Consider the following 25,242-nt stretch of genomic DNA (forward strand, 5'->3'; position numbering starts at 1 on the left):
AGGTCGTGATCTCAGGGTCATGAGATCACGCCCTGCATCTGGCTGTGTGTGGAGCATGGAGCCTGCTTAAGATCTCTCTCTCACTCTGTTCCTGCCCACCTGCTCACTCTCCTTTTCCCATTCTCTCTTTAAAACAAAACAAAACAAAAAAAACTTATTTATCAAAGGCCTGAGGACTTGATGAGTTGAACACGGGGTTATTTCTCCCCCATAAATTGCCCCACATTATACTGGAGGTGCCTGACGGTGACTTCTAACTTGGATTCTCTATTTTCTGACCCTCGGATGGGCTCCAAAAGACAGAGTCTCAGACAGGGAACGTGATGCTCGGGTGGTTTCCAAAGTGTCATTTCCGATGATGAAGCATTTACCTTCCCCAAATCCCTAACCCTCAGAAAGAATTGGGTAAGACATTCATCATGGACAATTTATCCACTCTAAGGGCTCCCATCAGGTTCTTTTTTTGCGGGAAGAGACAAATGCACACATCATTTCTTTATTAGTTACTGTCTTCAATAGGATGTGATAGGGGAGACCAGCCCTAGCAGGTCCAATCTTGAGTTATGGAGGAGAAAGGACAGAAAATTGGATTCTTGAGTAGAACTTGCTGGCTCTGGCAGTCCAACACCTCACTGAAAATTCTAGAAAACCACAGAAAAAAATTCAGGCCAATGGAGAGAATAGGCAACATCAACATCATCGCGAAGTTACCGTATAATGCTTCAAGATAAATCAATCCATTAATTTAACTACTGCTGTAACATCTCTGTGTTTCTGGTTTGTAAAATTTCTTGGAGTTCCAAACATTTATACCTGTACTTCACTGTATATAAATTTTCTAGGAACTTGAAGCTGTTTAATGCAATTACAAACTTTTTATTTTTCCCGTTCCGTGCAGAAGCCGGTAAATTTCCAAAATGCACAGTGTCACACGCACACCCAGACACAGCCAGTACTAGATGGAGCAATGGGACAGTTTTCCTGGGGATTTCCTTCCCAACTGGGTGATGTTAGGAACATTTCGTAATTTTTTTTTTAAATCTGTAAAATACAGAACATGATAGTACAAGGGTGCCTGGGTGGTTCAGTCCACTGGGTGTCTGACTCGGTTGTGGCTCAGGTCATGATCTCAGGGTCCTGGGATCAAGCCCTGTGTAGGGAGTCTGAGCCCAGGGGGGAGTTGGCTTGAGGGTTCTCTCGCTCTCTCTGCCCCTCCTCCACTCATGGGCTCACTCTTTCTCTCTCTGTCTAAAGCAAATAAATAAATCTTTAAACAAAACAAAGACTATAACAGTACCTCAGCCCTAAGGTTGATGTAGTAAGAGTACAAGTAAACAAGCAGACATGATGTCTCTCTCAGAGGAAGAGGAAGTTTCTTGGACTATCACTGTATCCTGGACTCTGTCCCTTCTCTTGTTCTTGTTTTTGCTTTTCATGCTTCTTCTGTGCTCTTCCAGATCACATGGCTGTCATCCATCTCTCTCTCTCTTTTTTTTTTTTCATTTAAATTCAATTAGCCAACCTAGAGTACATCGTTAGTTTCAGATGGAGTATTCAGTGATTCCTCCATTGTATAGAACTCCAGTGCTCATCATATCACATACCCTCCTTCATGCCCATTGTCATCCGTCTCTTACCTTGTTTCCAGACCACCCACTCGTCCCAATTTTATTTCCTATTCCCTGTGAGTCCCCAAAATAAAATGAAGCTTCTTAGAGTTGTGTGTAAAGCAAGAAAAAGTGGGTCCTGGACTGGGGGCTTGCTCTGCCCTCAAATCCTCCCTGAGGGAGTTTGTGACAGCTATGCCCGGCCTCCAGAAGCCTCTATCATTACCCAGTGGTAGTGTCCTGGGTGGCTGTGATTTGCAGGAACCTGACTGCTGATATGCTTGGAAGGACCACAGCTCTATGTCCTTTCCCCCAAACATTGTTCACATCATCAGTTTTGTCCAAGGACCAGGACCTGGAATAAATACATACACAAGAAACAGAATTCTTTCCAAATGTTGCAGGTTCAAGAAAGTGCACAATTTTATTTATGAAGTATTTTCCAAAAGGAAAAAAAAAAAAGTACCTGAATCTGATTCAGTCTCTTGACCTATCTATCTTTTCTATCTATCTATCTATCATAGACGGGTATCGTAGATGGAAGGAGATACCAAAAAATGCCAGATTGACTCAACGCAGTGTGGACGTCGTATGAAATCTTATTTGAAGAATGTAACAAAAGAACAGAATTTGGAGACAATCATGGAACATTAAACATGAAAGAGGTATTCTATGATATGAAGGAATGATTGTGACTTTGTTGTGATGGTGATATTATGGTTATATATTTTTTTCAATCACTGTGTATTAGAGATATATACAGGTGTATTTGCAGGTGAATGATATGGTGTTTGGAATTTCCTTTAGAGTACTCCAGTCAGAAAGAAATTCTCTCCCACCCCTCCCATCTCCCCCGCCCAACTTGCTTGTGTGTGTGTGTGTGTGTGTCTGTGTGTGGAAGGGGAATCAATAAACAAAAGTAGCATAATATCGATAAGCATTGAATCTGGAAAACAACACCTTGGAGCTTATTATACTATTCTCTTTACCTTTTGTAGGTTTGAAAATTTTCCAAATGCATCTTAAAATTTACAGGCTGGTATATGTTTGGAATGTTATTTTAGCTGACACATGAAAGCACCATGCTCCCTGGGACGGAAGGCTAAATGAAAACTTGATCAATCCAGCCAACCATCAGCACTCATTGAGCACCTACTGTGTACCCAGCCAGGCAGCTCTTAGAAGTCTAGCTCATTAGCAACCATTCCTAATGTAGCCTTTGACACTTGAATACATTTCTCTTCATCTAATCAATTTTACAAAAACATGGTCACAATGGGATTCTCCTTTGGGGATTAGCACAATGTGAAAGACAATTCAACGTGTGATTTTGACCCTGTATCAAATCTCAAATGTTTTTAATTAATATATAGAAATGGACCAATGTGACATCAATTATTATTAACCAAGTTAATGGAAATTTATACAATGAAATAGGTCACCTATCTCAATCTTCTCTGGCCTCAGATCCTTTGGTCTTTCAAATCGTTAAGCACTGCTAAGGTTATTTCTGGAATCCCTCATTACTTCCAAAGAGTCTGGGTTCTTTAATACTTTGAGTCTAACAAAAACAGCGTGTACCTGAGAATCAGGAGATAGGAACTCGTGCCCCAGACTCTGCCAGCGATGAAATGTGTGACTTGAAAGAGTAAGTTTTCTGCTCTGAGTCTCCATCTCCCCATATAGGAAGTAAGGCTAATTGTATCTTCACACATTTTATAGAGAATATACAAAACTACACCTGTCCCTATATTATAGGGATTATGCAAAAAATAGTGTACAAGACATGTGGTGGAAAATAATGTTTAATAACTTTAGAGGCAGAAACTGACACCTCAAGGCATCTGTGACCTGGGTTCAAGACTTGCTACTCTTCTTAGGGCAAAAGCACGTCTTCACAGAAATCCTCACCTGGGCTTTCATGTCCAGTTGGGTGCTAGAGCCCATTCACTCTTGAACCTCTAAAGCACAATGAGGTGTGGATACAGTGACAGGATGTCCTCAAGGCACCTGGAGTGATGCATAGATGACCTTAGCCCCTATTTCCTGGAGTGATCAGAGATGACCTTAGCCCCTATTAGCCCCAAAGGTGGTTAAACAATATTTCCCAGCTCTATTTTTCAGCTCATTGACCAGTAACAGTTGCTCACCGCAGCTCTGTGACTCAATGAGGAGACCGCCTCACTCAGCAGGACAGGTCAGAATCCTCGGGGATGTCTTTTCATAAGTTCCCCTTGAGAGCACTTCTCCAGGATTTCCTTTGCTCTGGAACACTAACATCGCTCCTGGAAAAGATCAAAGGAACAAAATCCACCCATCACATCCCTCACCAAGAATACGATCGTAGTGCATTCCAGCAACAGGCACAAACATTCACACCATGACCATTCTCCCTGGATAAGGAAACCCAGTGATCCAGATAAAAAGCAAGGGGAGAAAGAAATGACTGTCTTATCTAATGGGACCATTAAAACCTTGGAAGTGACCCCTAGGAGAACTGTAGGGTTGTTAAGTATGAACAGAGCGTTGTATGAGGATGAATGGCACCTGTCCTGCAGCCCTGAGCTAACACAGCGGCCAGGAACCACCGCTGATCATGTCCCTGGAAAATTCATCTTTCCAAGCCAAGCCCTAACAGCACGTAATGTAGGCAGGTGGCCTCAGACCTGCCAGAGGATGGGTCTAGAATTAGCGTCAGGGCATTAGAGCCTACCTCTGTTAGTGAGTCTTGAGTCCTCTCTGGTCTGCCCACCCACGGGCCACCCTCTGCTCCTACACCCCTTGGCACTATACAGCCTCCCGGCTTCTCCATCCGCCTTCCTCAGCGCACCTGAGGGAGCCAGGCCACGGTGATCTGAGAACGCTCCTTTCACTCCTAGGACTCTGAATGTCCTTCTAATAACCAGGAGCACATTTCTACCCACTTGGCCTAGCCCTTTCCATTCTCATTCGAATTTGACTTAGAACATTGCAAAACCGGAGAGGTCTCTAAGAGACCAAATAATCCATTCGTGTCCCGGGGTTCTGTTTGGCTCAGATCCTGAGCCAAGGTATCACCACTCCCACCACAAATGCTAATAATTCCGTTTGCATTCTGGTTCCTCCAAATGTTTCTGTGTAGCTTCTCTCCCTGGATTTTGGGTACACGCTGTACAGGGTTGAAAAGACTTTGATCGCAGCTGCATGGCGGGCATCTGGAGAACTCCGGGTTCCAGACCGCAACGGGGGGCGATGGGCGGACCCTGCACACAGAGCCCATCTGATGAGCAGGAACGAGAGGCCAGCAACCCCCCTACTGCACACCCTGGCCTCCTGGGGAGCAGAGTGGGTGCTGGGACAGAACCCAGCTGTCAGAGAACAAGATCGGAGAGGGAGGCAGCCTTCTGCTCGGACAAGCCTGGGGTTAACTTCTGCCCAGACACCCGAGCACTCACCGCGCCAGCCTCACTTTGGGATGAGAGCGATGGCTGGCAGCCTCACTTTGGGATGAGAGCGATGGCTCCTTTGTGACAAAGGAGTTCTGTGGTCGCTCCTGCTGTGACCTCTTCCCTGTCGCCCCCACACCCCAGGAGGACAAGAGTGTGCTGTCTTCCTGCATCAGTCCCAAAAGAGACACTCTCTGTACAAATGGTAGTTAGAATTTTTATCATGGCAAGGATAATGAATGGACCTTTCTCTCCTTGCGTGTGTTTTTAAGGTGATTGTCCAAAGACAAAAGCTCATGGGGAAAGATGCCCCCAGCCCCTGGTACCACTCTGATCACAACGAGACAGTGAAGGAAAGAAAGCACCCACTGACATTCCCTCCCACGGCCATGGGGAGGGATGGACAGCACACAGGTCTACACAGACTTCTCTCAAAGGCACTCCCCCTCCAGGCCTCTTTGAGGGCAGCGTCTCCACTCCCGAGACCCTGCATGGCTATGCCCAAACTCACAGTGAGTCAGAAGGCTGCACACACCACCTGGCTGGGAGGGAAAGAGCCCTGGGTGCCCGAGCTGGTGCCGGCAGCTGATCTGAGCGGTCACCAAATCCCAGACCTCAGACATTCCGGGGTGTCCCCAAAGTGTCTACATCATGGCCAGCACAGGGGTATGGCCTGCGAAGGACGATTTCACCAAGTTTTGACAAGCTCTAGGACAGATTCCATAATAACACCTAATCAGTGTTAACATTGTGTTGTTCCAAAAATGTTGTTGGCACGCATTTTGTGTGGTTGCCCGGGAGAAAAGAGAAGAAACAGAAGCAGGGTCCACAGCCGAGTAAGTTTGTACCCGTTGGGCTGGCCAGGAGAAAGGAGGCAGGATTAGGTAAAAAGCCAAATACAAATCATGTAATAATTCTGTGAGGTCAGTGGAGGTCACTGTGGACCAGATTAGAAAAAGCTACCTAAAGAAGAAAAGGCTTTTTTTTTTTTTTAATACAATTAGCCAACATGTAGTACATCATTAGTTTCAGATGTGGAGTTCAGTAATTCATCAGTTGCATATAACACCCAGTGCTCATCACTGGGTGATGAGTTACCCTATCGCCCCCACCCACAGGAAGAGAAGGCTTGAGCTGGACCTTATGCAGAGCAGACATGTAGTTGGTTATTACTGGGTGACAGGGCATACAATGACTTCCCCACCAGGCTTCAAGGAAGCTCTTCTACAAATGAATAAAAGACACTCAGAAGCATCATCGTTGGGGCACCTGAGTGGCTCAATCAGTTAAGCCTCTGCCTTTGGCTCAGGTCAGGTCATGATCTTGGGGTCCCAGGATCGAGCCCCACATCAGGATCCCTGCTCAGTGGGGAGTCTGTTTCTCCTTCTCTCTCTGCGTGCTTTCTTTCTCTCAAATAAATACAATCTTTTAAAAATAAAGAAAGAAAAAAGAAAGAAAGCTCGTCGTCAAGGATCGGGTAGGCCACTCTGAAATTATGCACCAGCTGGTCTGATTCCAATGCTAGTTTTTCCAACCCCAGCATTATTATTACTTAGTTTCCCACTGTGTCAACAGCCTCCACGGGCATGGAGAGAGGCAGGCCAAAGGGGACAGAGACCAGGCTAACCCAAGAGGTAAAGGTAGAAGAGAAATGCGCAAACAGATGCTATCCCATCCCCTTTCATTTTTTTTTTAATTTCTTATTTATTTGACAGAGAGAGAGATCACAAGTAGGTAGAGAGGCAGGCAGAGAGAGAGAGAGGGAAGCTGGCTCCCTGCTGAGCAGAGAGCCCCATGCGGGACTCGATCCCAGGACCCCGAGATCATGACCTGAGCTGAAGGCAGCGGCTTAACCCACTGATCCAACCAGGCGCCCCTCCAATCCCCTTTCAAAAGCAAGTTTCCTTCCTACCCGTAGTGGCTTTCCATTTTTTTTTTCCCTGTGCTCATCTGCATTTCCAAAATTTCTCCCATGAACCTATAAATGTGTGTCATAAATAGCAATCAGTATTGTATTAGAATTGTGGGTGGGGCATAGCTGGGGAGCATTAAGTCAGAGGAATCAGAGCTCCTAACATTCTGCTAATGGCGTCACTTCCTGTTACTGAGGAGGGAACAGAGACGTCAGAATTGTAAGCCTCAGGGACCCAGGGAGAGGGAGGGAGCAAAGGGGGCGAGAAACCAGGTATGTGCCTGGTGCGTGCTCTCCCTTCCTGTGCTCTGCTCAGGTTTTCCAGCACAGGAGGCATGGGGATGCCAGGGGCAGTAGAGCAAGATTGGTGGGGTGGCAGGTAGAGTTGCTGCCGGGAAAGACGTCACCAGAGAAGGGGTGTCCAGGCTCCAGACTTGGCCTCGACCACGACACTGAGCAGTCAGAAGCAGCAGCAACCATTTTAGACCGTAATGAAGGAAAGAGTTAAAGCAGGAGAGATTTATGTTCTGGAAGAGAAGACCATGGTGCAGCAGATAAGCTTCCTGACCGGTCTGTGACCCAGACGTCCGCCAGGGCTGAGCTCCAAGATCGTGAAACCCAAAAGCAGGAAGAATCACCTGCTCCCCGCCCCTTCCCGTTCAACCTCCCTGCTGCGGCTTCTGACATTAAACTGGCAATTCCCAATCTTTTCCATTCAGCAGTGCACCTGACACTTGTTATTTACATGTATAATATGCTCCTCAAAGGTTGATGAAAACCCGTAAAAAAAAAAAAATGCGTGGAAGTAAAACGCTGCACAATATTTTATTTTGCAGGTCTTAGCAGAAGGTTTTCCCTTGTGGAAAGCGGCGTATGGGGGGGATAGTCCCTGTGGATCCTAGTGGGCTCTCTGAACCCCTGATCTTTTTTCCCTTACATCAAAATGCAAAGTCAATAAGCTCTTGTGAAGAAATCATCTTGGAAGGAAAAAAAAAAAAAAAAAGACGTCATCTTGAATCTACTTCAACTTCTTAAGAAAATTACCGGCATTGGGTCTTTTGCTGTTGTTTTAATGACAAGCTCGGGAGACCCCTGCTAAGACACCATGTCTCTGGGTAGGCGAGTTCCTGTGGGAGTCCCTAACTCCCTGGCCACACTCTGACCTCCTGACCACTAAGGGCCAGATGCTCAGGCACTTTCCAAACCTGGACGCCACCCTGACCTCAGTCAATTTCTGACCCCCCCTCTCTTGGAAAATGGATCCCTGACCCTGTCCTTACCCCCAACCCCCAACATTCTGGCTCCACGGATCCACATTCCTGGCCAAAATCACTGGCTTTCTCCAATCAGTCCACCTGGGACAAGGACTGGATGGGATCGTATTGATTTCCTAATATCCACCATGACATAGTCATTCCTAAAATGGTCAAAGGCACAGGAACAGAGAAGCTAAGGCGACCAAAGGTGACAGCAGGTAAACACTAGTGCTCACAAAAGAATACACGTCTTGACACTCAACTTCTTGAGGCTTGTTCCCACGTATCACACCCATGTGTTTCTCAGTAACAACTTATCATCTGGCCCTGGTCCAGTATGTTATTCTGTTCCGCACAGCTGTGGTCACACAACTCGCACAGCTCAGCTCCTTTTGCCCAAACACCCTGCAACTACTTCCAAGGCTTTACCTTAACCAGCAGACCATTCTGCTCACCGCAGTGCTGCTTACCCCCCGACCAGGCCCTGCTTCCCCGAGAAGCGCCACAGAATGAAATGGGGTCTCGTGTAAGAGGTTCCGTTTTCCAGGACAATTATGACTTAGTGACTTGGAATTTGATGGCCTTCCAGTAGAGATTTTCCATAAGGAAAATAGAACCACACAAGCAGGGGGAATTTGAGAAGTCCCTGCCATTATGAATGTTATATCTACTTTATTCTGGTAGACAAGAGAAACCTGGTATAAATTTACCAAGGCTTTACAAGATCCTTTGATGAGGCACTAACCACGTTATGCTCATTGAACTGACCTGGGAACAAGAGAGAGAATATCCGAATCCAGGAAGAGTTGGGGAGGGGGAGACGTTTATGGCGATTTCATCTGTTGTCTGAGCACATTTTCGCAGCCGTTACCCAGGCAGAGATTTCCTGGCACAATCATTATTGTAATTTCATTGAATTAACACTTCAGGTCCTCACCTTCCATTGTCTTTAAAGGAGGAAGCCATGTGTGTTCACCCCTGAATGAGATCATCTGGAGCTTGAGATCCTTCCTCCTTCCTTTTCTTTTATTGATTTTTATGTCAAAGCAGATTTTCCGGACAATCTTTAACTTGATCCTGAATCGTGGAGTCTGGGAGACGCAAGCAGGTGATGAAGGAGGAGAGAATCGCGCGGCAGATTAGAAAGCTTTCTTGTTTCTGCCCAGTTGGCAGAAGCCCGTGTGTGTTTCAAAAGAAAATGAATGTTTGGCCGGCCTGGGGAGCAAGCTGAAATAAACAGAAAAACATTTTTTAATGAGGGAAGAGTTATCTCTTGCAAAGTGCCCCCTCCCTTCACCACAATTTAAGGTGTTTGCTTAATTATGAGACAAATATAAGAGAACTGGCAGGGGAGTTGAGCTGATTGGACCTTAGAAATAAAAAGCCTCCCTGTCATCATAAGATGAGTCAAATGGGTTTGGAGAGGGAAGACAGAATTTTATGCAAGGCAAGGATCCATGATTATATAACAACCTCGCAACAAAGGTGATTTGGTGCCCCCCCATGACATCACTTATTCATCCCTCATTCATTCGTGTTTAGTAAGCCTCAGTTTGCACCAGGCCTCGTAATCATGATGTGACTGTTACTGAGAAGTTGCCGGACTAAGGGGGAGAGAGACAAATCTGCCAGCCCCACGAGAAGGAGGGAGTTTTGCCCAGCAGACCCCAGCAAGGAACCCAGGGCGAAGGCTGTTGCAATGTTGCAGTGACCTCTAAAACCAGGGACAGGACCCAAGCACTGAGCTGATAACTACTGGAAGGAAAAAAGGATGGGTTCGGGAAATATTTAAGCAGGGAAAATCAGCAGCAATTCTTGCTGATGGTTGGGATGCAAGCAGTAATACAGAGGGGAGTTCTCAGTGCTCCCCAGATTTTTTTTTTTTTTTTGTCTTGAGTGACTGGGAACTAAAATTTAAAAATGGGATGTGATGAGGAAATGTGCAAATTATCCAGAATGACGTTAGAATGGAAAAAGCAAGAGAGAATCACACGCGAGTGCTCTGAGAGGAGATGGACTGGTTCACTCCCACCTGGAGAAACCGGGAAGGCTTCCTGACAGAAGTGATATTGGAACTGAGGGGGATTTGAAGAGGTGAAAACAGGGGAATGAGGCATTCTGAGCGAGGACCCAACATGAGCAAAGCAGAGGAGTGTCTGGGGGAACGGAGGTGACCCATTGTGACAAAAACAGATGGTGGGAGGGGGTAGGACAGCAGGAGATGTGACTGGCTGGGTGGCCCACTTCCCGCATAGTGTCTGCAATGCAGGAGAAAGGGTTTGGATTGTCCCTGAGGGCAAAGGGAGAGAGCAAGGGTTATTGACCTGGAGGGTGACAAATCAAAGCAGAGTTCTAGAAGATACTTCCATAATGTTTTCAGACTTCTATCATCTTCCTGCACCTAATCCAAGACCAGAGGAGTCAATTCCACTACCTGGGAGACTCGAAAATGAACAAAAATGAAATTGAATAAAATCCCTTCCATATTCCCCTGGCTGGCCTCTGTCCAAAAAGCACAGATGGAAAGAGGTAGGCACGGCTCCTGTTTGCCTTCTGACACTGAACAGTGATCAAGCTGCCGTTTGGAGCTTCCTGTGTGGGTCTTGGATCAACTGATGAGCACCAGGGGTGCCCAATGACCAGCCCTGAGCTTTCTGGGGAAGCTGGGGCAGGAAGCTGCCCATCTGGAGTCTTCTTGCAAAAGGGGACTTGGAGGAGGAGAGAGGGAATGGAGACTGAAGAATGTATTGTCTTGTTCTTGGCTAACCCAGCTCCGTGTCGGGAAGGAGCTGACCAGCAAACAGGTGCCCAGGAGGCCGAGAAGCACTTCACAGCAGCCTTGGGGTGCTGAATGGGTCCCAGCCCATTGACACTGGGTTTGGGCAAGTGACACACAGGATTCCTAAGGGAAGACATGAGTATAGGGCCTGAGAAACGCCCTAGGAATCCTGCAGAGCTGAGCGCGGTCAGTGCCCCAGGCACAAACCCTGGAGGCAGAGCCCCTGGTGTTTGGGCTCAGGCTGCACCTGCAAATCCAGAGTCTGGTGGCCTCCAGGCCACGGGCCATCTAAAATTGACCCACTCACCTGACCATCTCTCTTCCTCGATTTGGGACTCCCTGAGGACGAGGGCCACTCAGACTTATCCCTGGACTCCTTCTTGGAGCGCGGGACCACTTTCCTAACACAGCAGGAGACAAACAGACTTGGGTGACTCAGATGGTGAGCAGGAGGGAGGGGGCGGGAGGGTGAGAGCCTCGAAGTACATTGATGGTTGGATGTCAGTCAAGAACGGGTAACAATGAGGAACCGCGTCCTTACAAAATACACCTAGTTATGTGTGTGTGTGTGTGTGTGTGTGTGTGTGAGAGAGAGAGAGAGACAAAATGATTAAATTATACCATTTCTTTCCCCTTTTGTTCAAATTGAATAGCTGCCACTATAAAGTAGTTTGTTTATTGGGCTTTACATTTTTTATGGGTGTAATTGCTCAGAACCTTGGAGTGGAGATCGGGGCTTTTCTCCACCCCCTCTCCCTCTCCCCTGTACTTCCTGCAACTGTGACCCACTTTCCTTTTATGAAGTCAACTTGCCCTAATTTGCCGGGTAGATCTGTAAACCAGAGCGACATTCTCTCCCCTAGCTGAAGGGTTGGGCACATCATCAAAGCCAGACACATTAAATTGTCTCTCTCCCTCTCTCTCCCTCTCTTTCTCCCACTCTCTTCTGGGATTTTGTGTCTTGAGCAGTGATACATGGAAAGAAAGAGATTATTAGAGCTTTGTTATAAATAACATCTACTTTATTATTTTCACACGAAATAATGCATGATCATAAAAAAATAATAATTTCACATCACTCCTGAATCAGAATTAAGACTATGCAGACAGCCACACTGTGGTGGGAGGGGGGGCCGGTGGGGGGGGATGGTTACTATAACTCAGTTCTTTACCATGGAGAGAGCTAAGGGACGCCCCACAGCTGCCCCCTGCCCTCGTCCACCCTCCTCCTGCCTTTAAACTTTTGATATGAACCAACAAAGGCTTAGTCGCTGGTTAGCATATGGGGGTAGGGAAAGACATGGAAGAAAAATTAGTTATACTCCTTGCCGCTTATACTTCCCTACGTGTCGGGCTCTATGTATATATTATACGATTGAATGCAGCGAACTCACCGTGTAGCTGTTATCATGCCCATTTCAGCGTATAATTGGGAAGGAAAGCACAGGAGACAGCGGTGCTGTCCCTCCCTAGTTGCATTCAGAAACATCTAGCCCACCACGGAAGTGATTCGCAAGTAGAGGCAGTGGTTGGGCTAACGCAGACCCCCGGCTTATCATACAGCCTAGAAGGGATTATTTTAGACTGTGCTAATAAGCATGTATTCATAAAAACCAAGCATACCGAGCGTGGAATGACTATACAGTACCACCAGGTGTAACGGGAAATTAACTACCCAATCGCCAAAGACTGACACGGACGGCAACATTGTTCATGGGGCTGAATATTAAACATAGGAGTCGCAGGGATGTCCTTCTATCAGTGATAACTGCTAAAAGTAACTGCGGGGCGTGGGCCATCTAGGCGCTGGCCCTCAGATGGTCTGCTACGCCTTTTGCCAGGAGCTGACCTCAGAGTCCCTGGGTAGGAGAGGTGGGAAGGGGACGGAGATGATGTCGTATCTGGGGGCTGAGGCTGAGATCTGGACCCTGGAAGCACCAGGCCTGTTTCCTTAAGAGATTAGAAATCCAAAGCGCATGGGCTCCTCTGAACAGATTCATCCAGGCAGAAGCACGTGGATTCCCGTAGCTCAGACTCTCAGCCTTCCGCTTTTGCACCTGTAAGCTCAGGGGCAAATGAGCCCAGCTCTGTTGCTGTTGCTGGGAACCAAACACCCTGCCTCCTAGAGGCTGCAAAGAAGAACAGCTAGAACCAAGCCCAGGCTATCAAGAGACATTACCAGTCACATTCAGGATGTGTTAGTCTTCAAGGGGGTGGCACGGGTAAGCCTCTAGAAGATCCTTCTTTCCATCGAGGACCACAGAGTGGGCACCCATCAGAGCAGCAGCCCAAAACAGCCATTTTCAAAGAAAGAGAACAGAAAATCGTTCTGTCCCGTGCCGTGTACCCTGCTCTCAAACATTTCCTTGGGTTTAGAGCGACCACCGGGGCTGCTGGCACAGGTTATGTTGTAGTCTGTCTTGTTGCAACTTAGTATTAATTAATTCTCTGAAAGTAAGTATGGCAACGTGCTGTTCTGATTGTTGCCCTGTTGTTCCAGGGTGTGGAACATGTTTTCTGGGAGGCTGAGAGGAGCAGACACAGACTGCCTCAGGGGCTGGTGTGGGAGGCACAGAACTGAAGTGATTTCTAGTTAAATAATAATGAAAGTAATAATTAATAATAGTAATAATACGGTTTTGAGCATTTGTGTCTAGCCCAAATAAACAGACTTCAGTGAAAAGGTCCTGGTTTTAGTGATTGTCATAATATTAGCATCGGTTTCCTGAGCACCTGCTCACTATGAACCTGCCACTATTTTAGGTTTTTTTTTTTTTAAAGATTTTATCCATTTACTTGACAGAGAGAGATCACAAGTAGGCAGAGGCAGAGAGAGAGAGGAGGAAGCAGGCTCCCTGCTGAGCAGAGAGCCCGATGCGGGGCTCAATCCCAGGACCCTGAGATCATGACCTGAGCCAAAGGCAGCAGCTTAACCCACTGAGCCACCCAGGCGCCCTATTTTAGGTTGCTTTAATTTGTGTATCAAGTAATCCTCACTGGTGAAGAAAGAGCTCAGGGCAACTGAGATGCGTCCAAAGCCTCCCAGCTGTCGAGGAGGAGGAGAAGCGAGGAATTCAAGTCAGGTCTTCCCCGTTCCAAAGCCTAGGGCTTTCCTCGGCCTTCCTTATAATCAACCTAATAATTAGTGATTCCTTGAGACTTGTGGTACCACCAAGGGAGTTTAATCCAACGCTCTCTTTCTAGAAAGAAGGACACTGAGGTCCGGGGCAGGGGGATTGTTCTTGACCAGCGTCAGAATAAGGACTAGATCTCCAGGACCATTTCTCTTCCCAGGCTCTCACCCTACAAGAAGCCCTCCCTAAGTCCGTCATGCCGCAGATTAAGTCGATGTGCTTTTTTCTTTTGTAATTGCAATCCTGCAAATATTAACCCCCATCCCTCCTTCCTGCTCCTCAGCGTGTCCATCTTTCCAGTGGCCCCTCATCTTGAACCGCCTCCCAGACCCTTCCACCCTTTTGCCCAGAGCCACTGCCGGAGCAGGTGACGGCAGGTCCGCGTTGGGAATATGGAGTCATTCAAGAGCGGCCAGGGACAGCGGAGAGGCCAGGGGACAGCCGAGGGGATCTGGTCTCAAGGGCGAAGGAACAGCTGGCCCTTGAGAAGGCCACTGTCAGCCCAGGGAGGGCAAAACAGGCCCTCATCTCCAGCTGCCAGCGAGAGCCGGGGCCTGACAAGGCTTAACTGTCCCCACAGGGCTGGGGTTGGGATGAACAGGTGTTCCCACAGCTGACGAGGCAGCTCGGCTCCTAGCGGGGACATGGGGTGAAGCACATGGGGCCAGTGACTGCAGAAATCCAAGGAAGAGGAGACACCCGGACCCTTGCAAAGCAGTCGAGAGTAGCAGGCTGGGACGGTGGTGCTTATTCCCAGCAGGTCAGAAACACAGAACCTTCAGCCCTTTGAAGGCTAAAGGCAGCATGCTGTAGGGCAACCCCAGCCACAGAGCAGTCCTCACAGGAAGGGTCAGCGTCCTCCAGGATGCTGGTTCTCGGGCCTCCCCCCCAGGCCTCCTGAACCAGAAGCTGCATTTTAACAAGATCCCCAGATGACTCCATGCACACGAAAGTTTGAGAAATGCTAGATTAGGGTAACCGTTCTCCAAGTGTGGGTCCCACACCAGCAGCAGCAGCAGCGTCCCCTGAGAATCTGTTAGATGTGCGCACTGGCAGGGCCCTGCCCAGACCTTCTGGGAATGGGTCTTGGCAAACGGCTTTAAGGAGGCATCCAGGAGATTCCAAAGCACAGTGGAGTTTGAGCAGCACTGGCTGAGGACACAGCTTGTGCCTTTCGGAAGGAGGTAATCTGGAGGGATCTCAGAAAAGGCGTTCTGATTACAGCTTGGAAGGAGGATCCAGAAGGTCGACTCTAGCCAGCAGGATCTGTCGCCATTCCAGCCTCCCAGCACAGTTATCCACAACGACCCGTTCCGGAATCCTGGCCCTGGGATTCCCAAGCTTCCGATCTGAGCTGCTCAGGGCTCAGTGTGTTTAGTAATGATCATCTCCGATTAGCGTACCCTATCAAGAAAGCTCGACCCTGGATGAAAACAGAAGAGCCAAGATATAGAATCCATCCTGCAGCTGGGGTCTCTCTGCTCTTAAGGAGCAGGCCTGGCCAGCTAGAACTTTATTCCCTGACCTGTGGAATTCCTAGGATCCTCTCCTAAGACTTCTGGGTGTTCCTAGGCGTTCCTAGAAATCTCGGGATGTCTTCCAGGTTCAGGATCCTGTAGGTGAATCAGGTCAGCCGTTGGATAACCTCACTCACCTTGCTTGCAGTCCTGCTACCCCATAACAGCAGTGTGGGTGAGAGATCCAGCACAGTGGGCTTTCATGGGGAGGGCAGGGGAGCAGAGGGGAGGGGAGGGGAGAGGAGGGAAGCATTTCATCTTCTATACCAAGCAGGATATTTTTCTAAGCAAAATATCTTCCCACCCACCCCTCCTGTCCACGCCATCCTTCGAAGACTCTTGCTCACGCCTCCTTGTCCCGTTTTCTTAATCTAACCCTGAGATCTCTTCTTTCATGTATCATCATTCAGGCTATTTTCTCTCCTTCCTGTGTCTGAGACTGAAACCTCCTTCCTGGGACTTCTGCGACGTCCAAGGGTTACCATTCCCCACAGCACAGCCCGGAATTATGCACCTCTCATCTGTAGGACCTTTCCAAGGCAGCTGGCGGCTATATACAAACCTGAAATCTAGCTGTCCTTACTGTAAAGGCTGGTGTCCTCCCCTCCCATATTGGGGGACTTAGGGATCCCAGAAAAAGAGGAGCTCTGGAACTCGGCTCTGCTTTCCACCCCCGCCCCAGCAGAGGGCGCTCACTCTCCTTGCCTCGATGGTCACAGCGATGCTGTGAATGATGTCTGCCATTGGGTCCTTCGCTGATCCAACCCACCCCACCCCACCACCCCCGGTGCTCTGGTTCCCCACTGAGAGAGGCAACCTGGTGCCTTCACGTCTTCGATGGCTCCCACTTGCTTAAGAAGACCACCAATCTCCCTCCCACCCCCAGCTCATTTTCCCGCTAAGATCAGAAAGGGAAGAGTGGAAGGATGATGGATGGACAGAGGGACAGAGGTAGTGTCCATGCAAGACAGGAGGACACGCAGTGCAAGCCAGAAAGCCGACCCATGGGAGAAGGGTAAGACATACCCAAGGCCACCATGTCACTCATTGAAAGTTGGCTTGGGGCTGACACCGCCGGACGCAATTATTATGGAAAAAGCTGGAATAAGAGAACAAGTAGGGGTAGATGCTGGACATTGGGCATGCAGAAAAGTAATCCAGATCAGGGGTGCCTGGGTGGCTCCATCAATCCTGGGATCGAGCCCCACATCAGGCTCCCTGCTCAGTGGGGCGTCTGCTTCTCCCTCTCCCTCTGACCCTCCTCCCCACTTGTGTGCCCTCTCTCCCATTCTCTCACTCTGTTTCAAATAAATAAAAATCTTAAAAAAAATAACCCAGATAAAAGGCCAGTTTGCAAAGGGAATCAAATATGTGCTCTCTAGGAAATGTTTTTGTTTTTCACGTTATCCTCCCCTGAGATATAGGGCTGTGTGTCTGCCAGCATCAGGATCCTATTTCCAGAATAAGCTCCATTCGGTTCCCTTCTCCTGAATATATCAGAAAAGTTCATGGATCAAGTGTTTTTGTGCAGTCTTTTGTTGGGTGGCCCGTGCTTCAGGATCCGTGCTGCCTCAGATAGAAAGCTCCAGAAGGTCAGGTGCTCTGCCTTATAAGTTAAATCGCCACGTATGGCCCCATGACGGCCCATGAGCTATAGAGTATCATTTTAATTTTGCTAATAGAGGGCTGGGAGCAGCCTAGGGAACCATCTCGGACTGGGAAGATGCTCGTTAAGAACATCCCGTGACCACCTACAGTGAGAAATCATGATTTTCCTGTATTTAAAGGCCAAAGCTAACTCCGGGGGAAACGTGGAATATTGAAAAGCATAGATGAGGCGGAGAGAAAGTCACAGCCATTCGGCTCAAAGGTAAGGTGGCCGTGCCGTGGTTGTTTCTGTGATGAAATGGAGAGGAACGTTTTCTGGGGAGGCTGGTGAGTAGCAAAGAGGTTCCACAGGGAGCACTAAGCAGGGACCAGATCTGGATTCAGAGAGACCAGGATTTGAATCCTCACTCCTGTCACTCCCCAGATGACTGGCTAGCTCCGTTTACAGCTCAGTTTCCACATCGGCAAAATGGGGATCACAGCACCCCATCCCAAAGGTGTATTGAAAGAATAAAATGGGCTAATAGACATCAAGGGGTCCGACATCTGATCCGTGCTTATGAAGTCCTGTTTCCTTTCAGCCTTCCCTCCTGCCTTACTCATTTCCTTCCTTCATCCCAGCAAACCAGCTCTGGAAATGAAACAGAACCACATTCGTTCTCCCCCAGAAGGGTGTCCCCCACGAACTCCGACAAAGATGTGAGCACTCGCAGATAAAACTATAGGAACTATACTACGGTGAAAGAGATCACTAGAAGGCCAATGTCACCCCTAGCTTCGGAGGGATATAGAGTGCCTGATGTTCATCCAACAACATTGTTTTTTTAAGATTTTATTTTTACTTATTTGAGAGAGAGAGAGCACAAGTGGTGGGGGAGGGGCAGGGGGAGAAGGAGATTCCCCGCTGCGCTGAGAGCCAGATTCAGGGCTCGCTCCCAGGACCCTGACATCATGACCTGAGCTGAAGGCAGATGCTTCACCAATGGAGCCACCCAGGCCCCGCATCAAACAATGTTTTCAAAGATGCTCAGGAATTTTTTTCAAAACCACATTTCATCTCTCACTCAAAACAAGCATCTTGCTCGTCTGTGAAATGATGGTGCCACCACCACCTCCTTGTAAGACACACGGCCTCCATTTAATGGCCTCAGAAACCCTATGGGCCACTAAGTTCACAGGAATTCACACAGGGGCAGAAGAGAGGACATGATGATTTGCTTGGGGTCTAGTCAGCATGTCGGAAGGTTGTTCAAAAATTTGGCCACAGCTGTTGTGGAACATGCTAGGAGTTGCCACACAAATAGCGCCCTCTGTGAGGTACCTCCATCCCCCACCTTCCAGAAGCTTCTATCCCACAGGTTTGTGTAGGGAATGGAGTGTTAAGAGCTGCCACGTAGACCGTGAGCCTCCACTGGCTTTATCCTGTGGCACCTACGCTCAGGAGAGCCTTCTGGTGACCCCCACGAAGGCAGAGAAACGACTTCACTGACAGGAAAGCACACTGTCTGCATCTGGCAAGCGCAGACTCCCACGGGGTCTCAAGAGACTCCCAGTGACTCAGAGAGGAGAATGTCACCTCCTGAATCACCAACACGACTCTGGCCAGCTGGCTCTGCTTCTCTTCAAAATCTCCTCCTCAGATCTTGATAAGCTCCTGCGTGAGAGCGCAACCAGAGACCACTAGGAGATGTTTCGACCTTCTTCCTTCACACTTCGTCGCCTGTACACAAAATGAGTCGGCGTTGACAGACACGGAGTAGTATTCCCATGGCTATAGGACAGCCTTGGGTCAGTGAAATGATGGGGGAATTTGGCAGCTACGCTAGAAGGAAATGTTGGACATAATCAATTTTGATGAAGAAATCCACCCAGGGCCGACTTGAAATTACCATACCAGGATCCTCCAGCAAACAGAGTTGTTGGAGCAAAAAGAGTATGTTTATGGACATTCACTCCTGTCTATGCGCCTTCTTGTCCGATGGCTCCAGGCAGAGCAAAGTGTGACCCCAGATCTAATACATCCCAGCTGGTTAAAGTCTGAACAACACCAGGATGTGGGAATGATGCAGAACCAGGATAACTGCATGAGGAAAACCACAGACACACTGAAATTTATTTCAGTAAAAGAGATCCTTGGCTGTATGGACTTTCAGCCAGACTTGTGTTTTTTTAATTCATTAACCCTTGTGTTCATTGAGTGCCAGGAAACACCAGGCAGAGAGAACATGATATGCCAGAAAGAAAACAAGCTTTGGAACCCAGGTCTGGTCTCCCTCCACCTCTGTCCCCTCATCAGGAAAACGGGAGCAACAGCAGATCTAGCACATGGGTTTGCTGTCGGGATTAAACGTATTGTGGAGGTTGCATTATGGGTCGTTATCCCTCCCTCAGACTTTGCCCTGTGGCTTTTGCACCGTCCCCTCCCTGCACACCGCTTCTTTCCTACCCTTGATTTTGGGTTTGGCCATGTCATTTGCCTTGATGCATTAAACGAGGTGGACATGACTGTGCATCAGTTCCTAGCGTGAGCCATGAGAGGCCTTGTGTTTTTCCACTTGTTCTCTTGTGCCTCTGCCATAGTCAAGAAAAGAGCATACCTTTGTCCCACAGCTGATCCAAGAAGGGTGGAACCCATGAATTAGAGCCACCCCAATGACTAGAGCCCCAAACAGAGCCATCCTGGCAGACCTGCAGACCAACGATCAGAAGAACCACCCAACCAAATCCAGCCCTGCTCAGCTTGGGTCAGTCAAACTCCACATAACATGAACAAGACAAAATAATTAAGGCTTTTTAAGTGACTGAATTTTGGAACGGTTTGTTATGCGGCATCACTGTTGCAACAGCGAACCAATACACATATACTTACATACCCACGTGCATAAAGTATCTCCCACAGGACCTAGTCGACAGTAGGTGCCCAATAAATACTAACTTCCTCCCCTCCCCCTATTACATTCCACGTACTGCGATACCTTCTGGAAGTACAGAAGATAAATAAGACCCTCGGGAAATTTTTAGTTTGGTGGAGTAAGAACCGTAATCTATCAGTTCACGTCCTGGATCCCTCGCAGAAAATTAATGGAAGCTGTAGAAAGGAAAAGCAATGAGTAAGGGCCTTCTTTTCCTCATTTTTTTCACTAAAATATTATTAAACAGATGCTCTCCTCAAACACAGATGTCTTTCCTATTTCCTGAGACCACATCCCTCCAGACCCTCTCATGAGTGTCTAGAAAGAAGGACTCCTTAAAGATGGGGAGAGTTGGGGCACCTGGGTGGCTCAGTGGGTTAAGCCTCTGCCTTCAGCTTAGGTCAGGATCTCAGGGTCCTGGGATTGAGCCCCGCATCGGGCTCTCTGCTCAGCAGGGAGCCTGCTTCCCTCTGTCTCTGCCTGCCTCTCTGCCTCCTTATGACCTCTCTCAGTGTCAAATAAATAAATAAAATCCTTAAAAAAGGGAAGGGGGAGAGTTTTGAGAGCCATGCCTGATCTTTGCCTTATATCAGGTTTCCATTCGAGACATCAGCAACCAGCCCGGTTTCAGTGGGGTCAGAGAATCTAGCTGACTTGAGCTCGGAGCAGAAGGCCTTCAAGGGACATAAAAGGACTTCTCTCTTTATCAGTGTTGAAGAAAGTGGTTCAAAAGTGGACCTATTTTTGTGAAGACAAAAGTGTGCTTTCTGTAGCTGCCTTCCCTCGTGAAAGGAAACAGTTCTCGGTGGGGACTTTGTCCGCAATGGAAGAATCAGATCCACTAGGAGGTAAAGCGTGAAGATATTAGCGATTTTATCACCAGCCATGTAATGCCTGTCACTGAATGTTCATCCAGTAATGGTACAGTCCAATAATACCCTTCCATGTGCTTAAATCTCTCCTGTCAGGGGAGCTTTAAGGATGCTTTCTATTCTTTACCCTTTTGAAATGACCGTTCGATGATTTGCTATGAGAGGAGCCTCAGCCTGACAGAGAAGTATTGGCTTTTTACTTGTCAGCTCAGAAAAAAATGTCTGGGTGATGTGCTGGCAGCCAAGGCGGCCCGCAGACATAAGGGCACCAAGATGTGAGGCTTGGAGTCCAGAGGGAATGCTGTTATCCAGGATTCAGTCATGCCTCGGCTCCAGAGAGGGCTGGTCTCCTCTGGCAGAGGGACCTGGTTTAGGAGAAAGGGCTAGAAGATGTGTTTGCGTGACCAAACCCAGTTCCGGGGGTGGTCAGAGCCCTGAGCAGCATTTCCCTCTGACTCTGGTGAACAAGGAACTCCCTTCCTTCCTGGTGGCTGGATGGTTCCAGAGTCTTCCTTAGACTACAGGCTACCAAGCACTCTCATCTACATGAGCTCACGTGAACCTCACCGCTACTGGGACCACCAGTCTAGTGGAACACATCACAGTATACAACAGACCACTGGAAATGGACTGTGTTTTGGCCTACAAAAACTGCGATTTCAAGAAAAGTATTAATTTTTCTGAGTCAGGTTTATTAGACACAGTCAAAGTCAGACTTCTTTTATACATATCTGTATAGTTCTATAAATTTTGGCAAATGCTCCATCATGGAACCACCACCACAGTCGAGATACAGAACGTTGCCTCGAACCCCAGGAGTGCCCTCATGCTGGCTTTGTAGTCCGTTCCCATCCCCCACACCCAGCCCCTCGAAACCACCTCTACGCATTCGCCTTCTCTAGGATGCCACAGGGATGGAGTCATCCAGTAGGAAGCCTTTGGAGTCTGGCTTCTTGCATCTAGCATCATACACTTGGATTTATCCTTATAGTTACGTGTATTAGTATTTTCTTCCTATTTATTGATGAACAAGATTCTACGGTATGGATTTTCTTCTTTCTTTCTTTCTTTCTTTCTTTCTTTCTTTCTTTCTTCCATTCCAGTAGATAGAAAATTAGGTAGTTCCCATTTGGGGATGAGAATAAAGTCACTCCAAACTCTTGCATACAGGTTTTTGTGTGGATGAATACTTCCATTTCCCTTGGGTAAAAGCCTCCAGGTGGGATCACTGGGTTGTAAAATAAATGTATTTAACTTTTATTAAAAAAAAAAAAACTGCCAAGCTATTTTCCAGAGTGATTGCTACACTTTTGCATTCCCAACAGCAGCGCTTGAAAAGTCCAGCTCCGCACTGCTGCCCACATGGGTACTGCCAGCTGGCAGGGACTGGGGCTGGGTAGCCCCTCTAATAGGTATGGAGTAGTATAAGATGGACCTCTCCCTAGCTTACTTTCTATCCATGTATCCTCTTTGATGAAGTGTCTGCTCAAGTCTTTTGCCTATTTTTTTAATTGGGTTATTTGCCTCCTTATTATTGAAAGTTCTTTATTCCAGTTCTTTGTTCAGAAAGTTAGTATCTAATATCAAGATCCTAGTCTTTTATCAGATATGTGCTTTGCAAATATTTCCTCCAAGACCATCTTGCATTTTCATTTCCTTATACAGTGTCTTTTGAAGACCGTAAGTTTTTAATTTTAATGGAGTCCAATTCTTCATTTTTCTCCTTTCATAGCTCACACTTTTTGTGTCCTCTAGAAGAAGTCTTTGCCTAACCCAAGGTCACAAACATCTTCTCCTACGTTTTCTTCTATAAGTTTTATAATATTAAGCTATGATCCATTTTGAGTTAATTTTTGTATAGGGTGCAAAGCACGGTTCAAGGTTTTTGGGGTTTTTTTAAAAATTTTTTTGCATTAAGATATCCAATCATTCCTGCATCATTTGTTGAAAAGATCATCCTTACTCCATCGAACGGCGTTGATATCTTGGTCGAAAACAATTGACCATCCATGGGCAGTCTATTTCTGGACTCTATTCTAGCCCATTGATCTATGTGTCTATCCTTTTTCCAATACCATATGGTCTTGATGACTTTTTCTAATACCATATGGTCTTGATGACTTATGGCTTTATAGTATGTCTCAAAATCAGCTCGTGGGAGTCCTCCAACTTTGTTTTTGGATTGCTGTTGTTTTGTTTCCCAAAACTGTTTCGGGTCTTCTAGTCCCTTCCATTTCCATATACATTTTAGAATCAGTACATCCATTTCTATAACTACACCTGATCAGAGAGTGACTTACCCAAGGGCACACAACGGATGTCCTTTCTCAGCTCAGTCTCCAATTGTGTTTGTGGATCCAAGTTCATGATGCAGCCATGGGCTCCACACAATAGAATAAAGGAGAACATCATTATGGCAAAAAGCTGAGGTGGCTCCTGCAGAGCCTGCCAAAGGCCAGAATTCTGGCTCTTGATACCTTGGGAGGAAAACCAACACTGTCTTCAGTCACTTAGTCCTGCCTTGCCCTATCACAGTAGGGAGGATAACTGGATATTGTCTGGAACAAATCACACAGTCACAAACATGGTGTCTGGGGAGCCAAGGTGAACCCCAGACAGCTCATGGAGCCTTGGTTCTCAGCTTTGATACGCATATCCTGTTGAGAAGTCTATTCAAGCAAGCTTCTGCCCTGGTTTCCTGGCTAGCATTCCCCACCCCCACCGTCAGCTGGTGCTCGGCACCTTACCTTACCCACTGCACTGTTCTCCACTGTTTCCTGCGCCCTGTCATCAGCCAGGGCTCCCAAACAGTGAATGCTCAGAACAAAATCTTTCTCCCTGTGTCTGTCCCTGGGAACAGCCCCTCAGTCTGGGCTGTTCCACTTGTCTCTATCCCCTTCCCAAACGCATGCCAGCTTTATGCTTCCCCTCTGGTCTGCTTCTCCAAAGCATCCCTTCCAGCCACCCAGTACCCCACAGCTGGGATCAGCAGTTGAGAATTCCACAGCTGGGATTTGGGACCAGACAAAAATGGGTCTGCACAGCGCAGCTCCCTGTCCCCTGGGGTCCATCCCACTAAGATGAAGCCCTGCCTCCCAGCACAACCCTGGCTAGTGTCACAGGACACAATGCCTCTTCCTGTCAGTTGTGTGGAAACAGATTCAGCTACAGAAAACCCTCCATCATGAGAACACTGAGACTCATCCGGTAGGTACCTTATGCTGACTGGACTAGAGAGAAATGGGCATTTATTTTTCATGATCCAGGGGGAGGAAAAAAAAAAAAGCCTTTTGCACTTAGAGAAAGGAACTTAAATCTAATATCCGACTCTATTGATAGACTTACTCACTTGTAATGGTGAATGACCAGGGGAAGAACCTGTTTCTATCACTAGAGGACCTTAATGAGTGCTTTAATTCGCTCATTTTCTAGCTTACAGTAGAGCCAAATGAGAAGCTATCTTTCATTCCTCAAGACGGTGCCAATAGCTCGGGAACAGAGAAGCCTGAGTTTGTTTTCTGAAGGTGCTGCTGGATGGTAGCGGTCCACCCCCTCTGCAGGCTCTGCCCATGACCAGAGGCAGGGATTAATGAGAAGGCGGCCTGAGCTTGGGATGGAAGCTGAGGTCTGGGATGCAGCACTGCACACCTCGCATGCAGATATCAAGCCTGCAGGACGCCTGGGAGGCTCCGTTGGTGAAGCGTCTGCCTTGGCCTCAGGTCATGATCCCAGAGTCCCTGGATCGAGCGTCACATTGGGCTCCCTGCTCAGCAGTGAACCTGCTTCTCCCTCTACTCCTCCCCCAACTCATATTCTCTCTCTCTCAAATAAATAAAATATGTATCTACCATCATGGTGCATCCCCATGGAGCCCTAAGCACATGATGACAGGTAGGCGTCCACTTGCTCAAAGAACCAGCACAGGGGTCCTCTGAGTCTTGCAGGCGAGTAATCATTGGAAGACAACAAGCATGAGAAACAAAAGCGACCCCAGGGGCACAGCAGAAGTCTCCAACTACATGTGTGGCCTGAATGAGAGCACAGCCCCCCGCCGCTATGCCAAGAGCAACACCCAGGGAGGTGGGGCGAGTTCGCAGACATAGATCCGAACTCACCCCCTTCCCGTCCGCCCTGTTTCCCGTCCCCATCCATGTCTGCCGTCCCTCCTTCTCCTGATCCCTCCAGCCTGCCGTGCTGGCCGCTCCAGTCTTCCCCATCCT

This window comes from Mustela putorius, unplaced genomic scaffold (assembly GCF_011764305.1).
Source record: "Mustela putorius furo isolate JIRA1106 unplaced genomic scaffold, ASM1176430v1.1 tig00003875_pilon_pilon_pilon, whole genome shotgun sequence".
Lineage (NCBI taxonomy): Eukaryota > Metazoa > Chordata > Mammalia > Carnivora > Mustelidae > Mustela > Mustela putorius.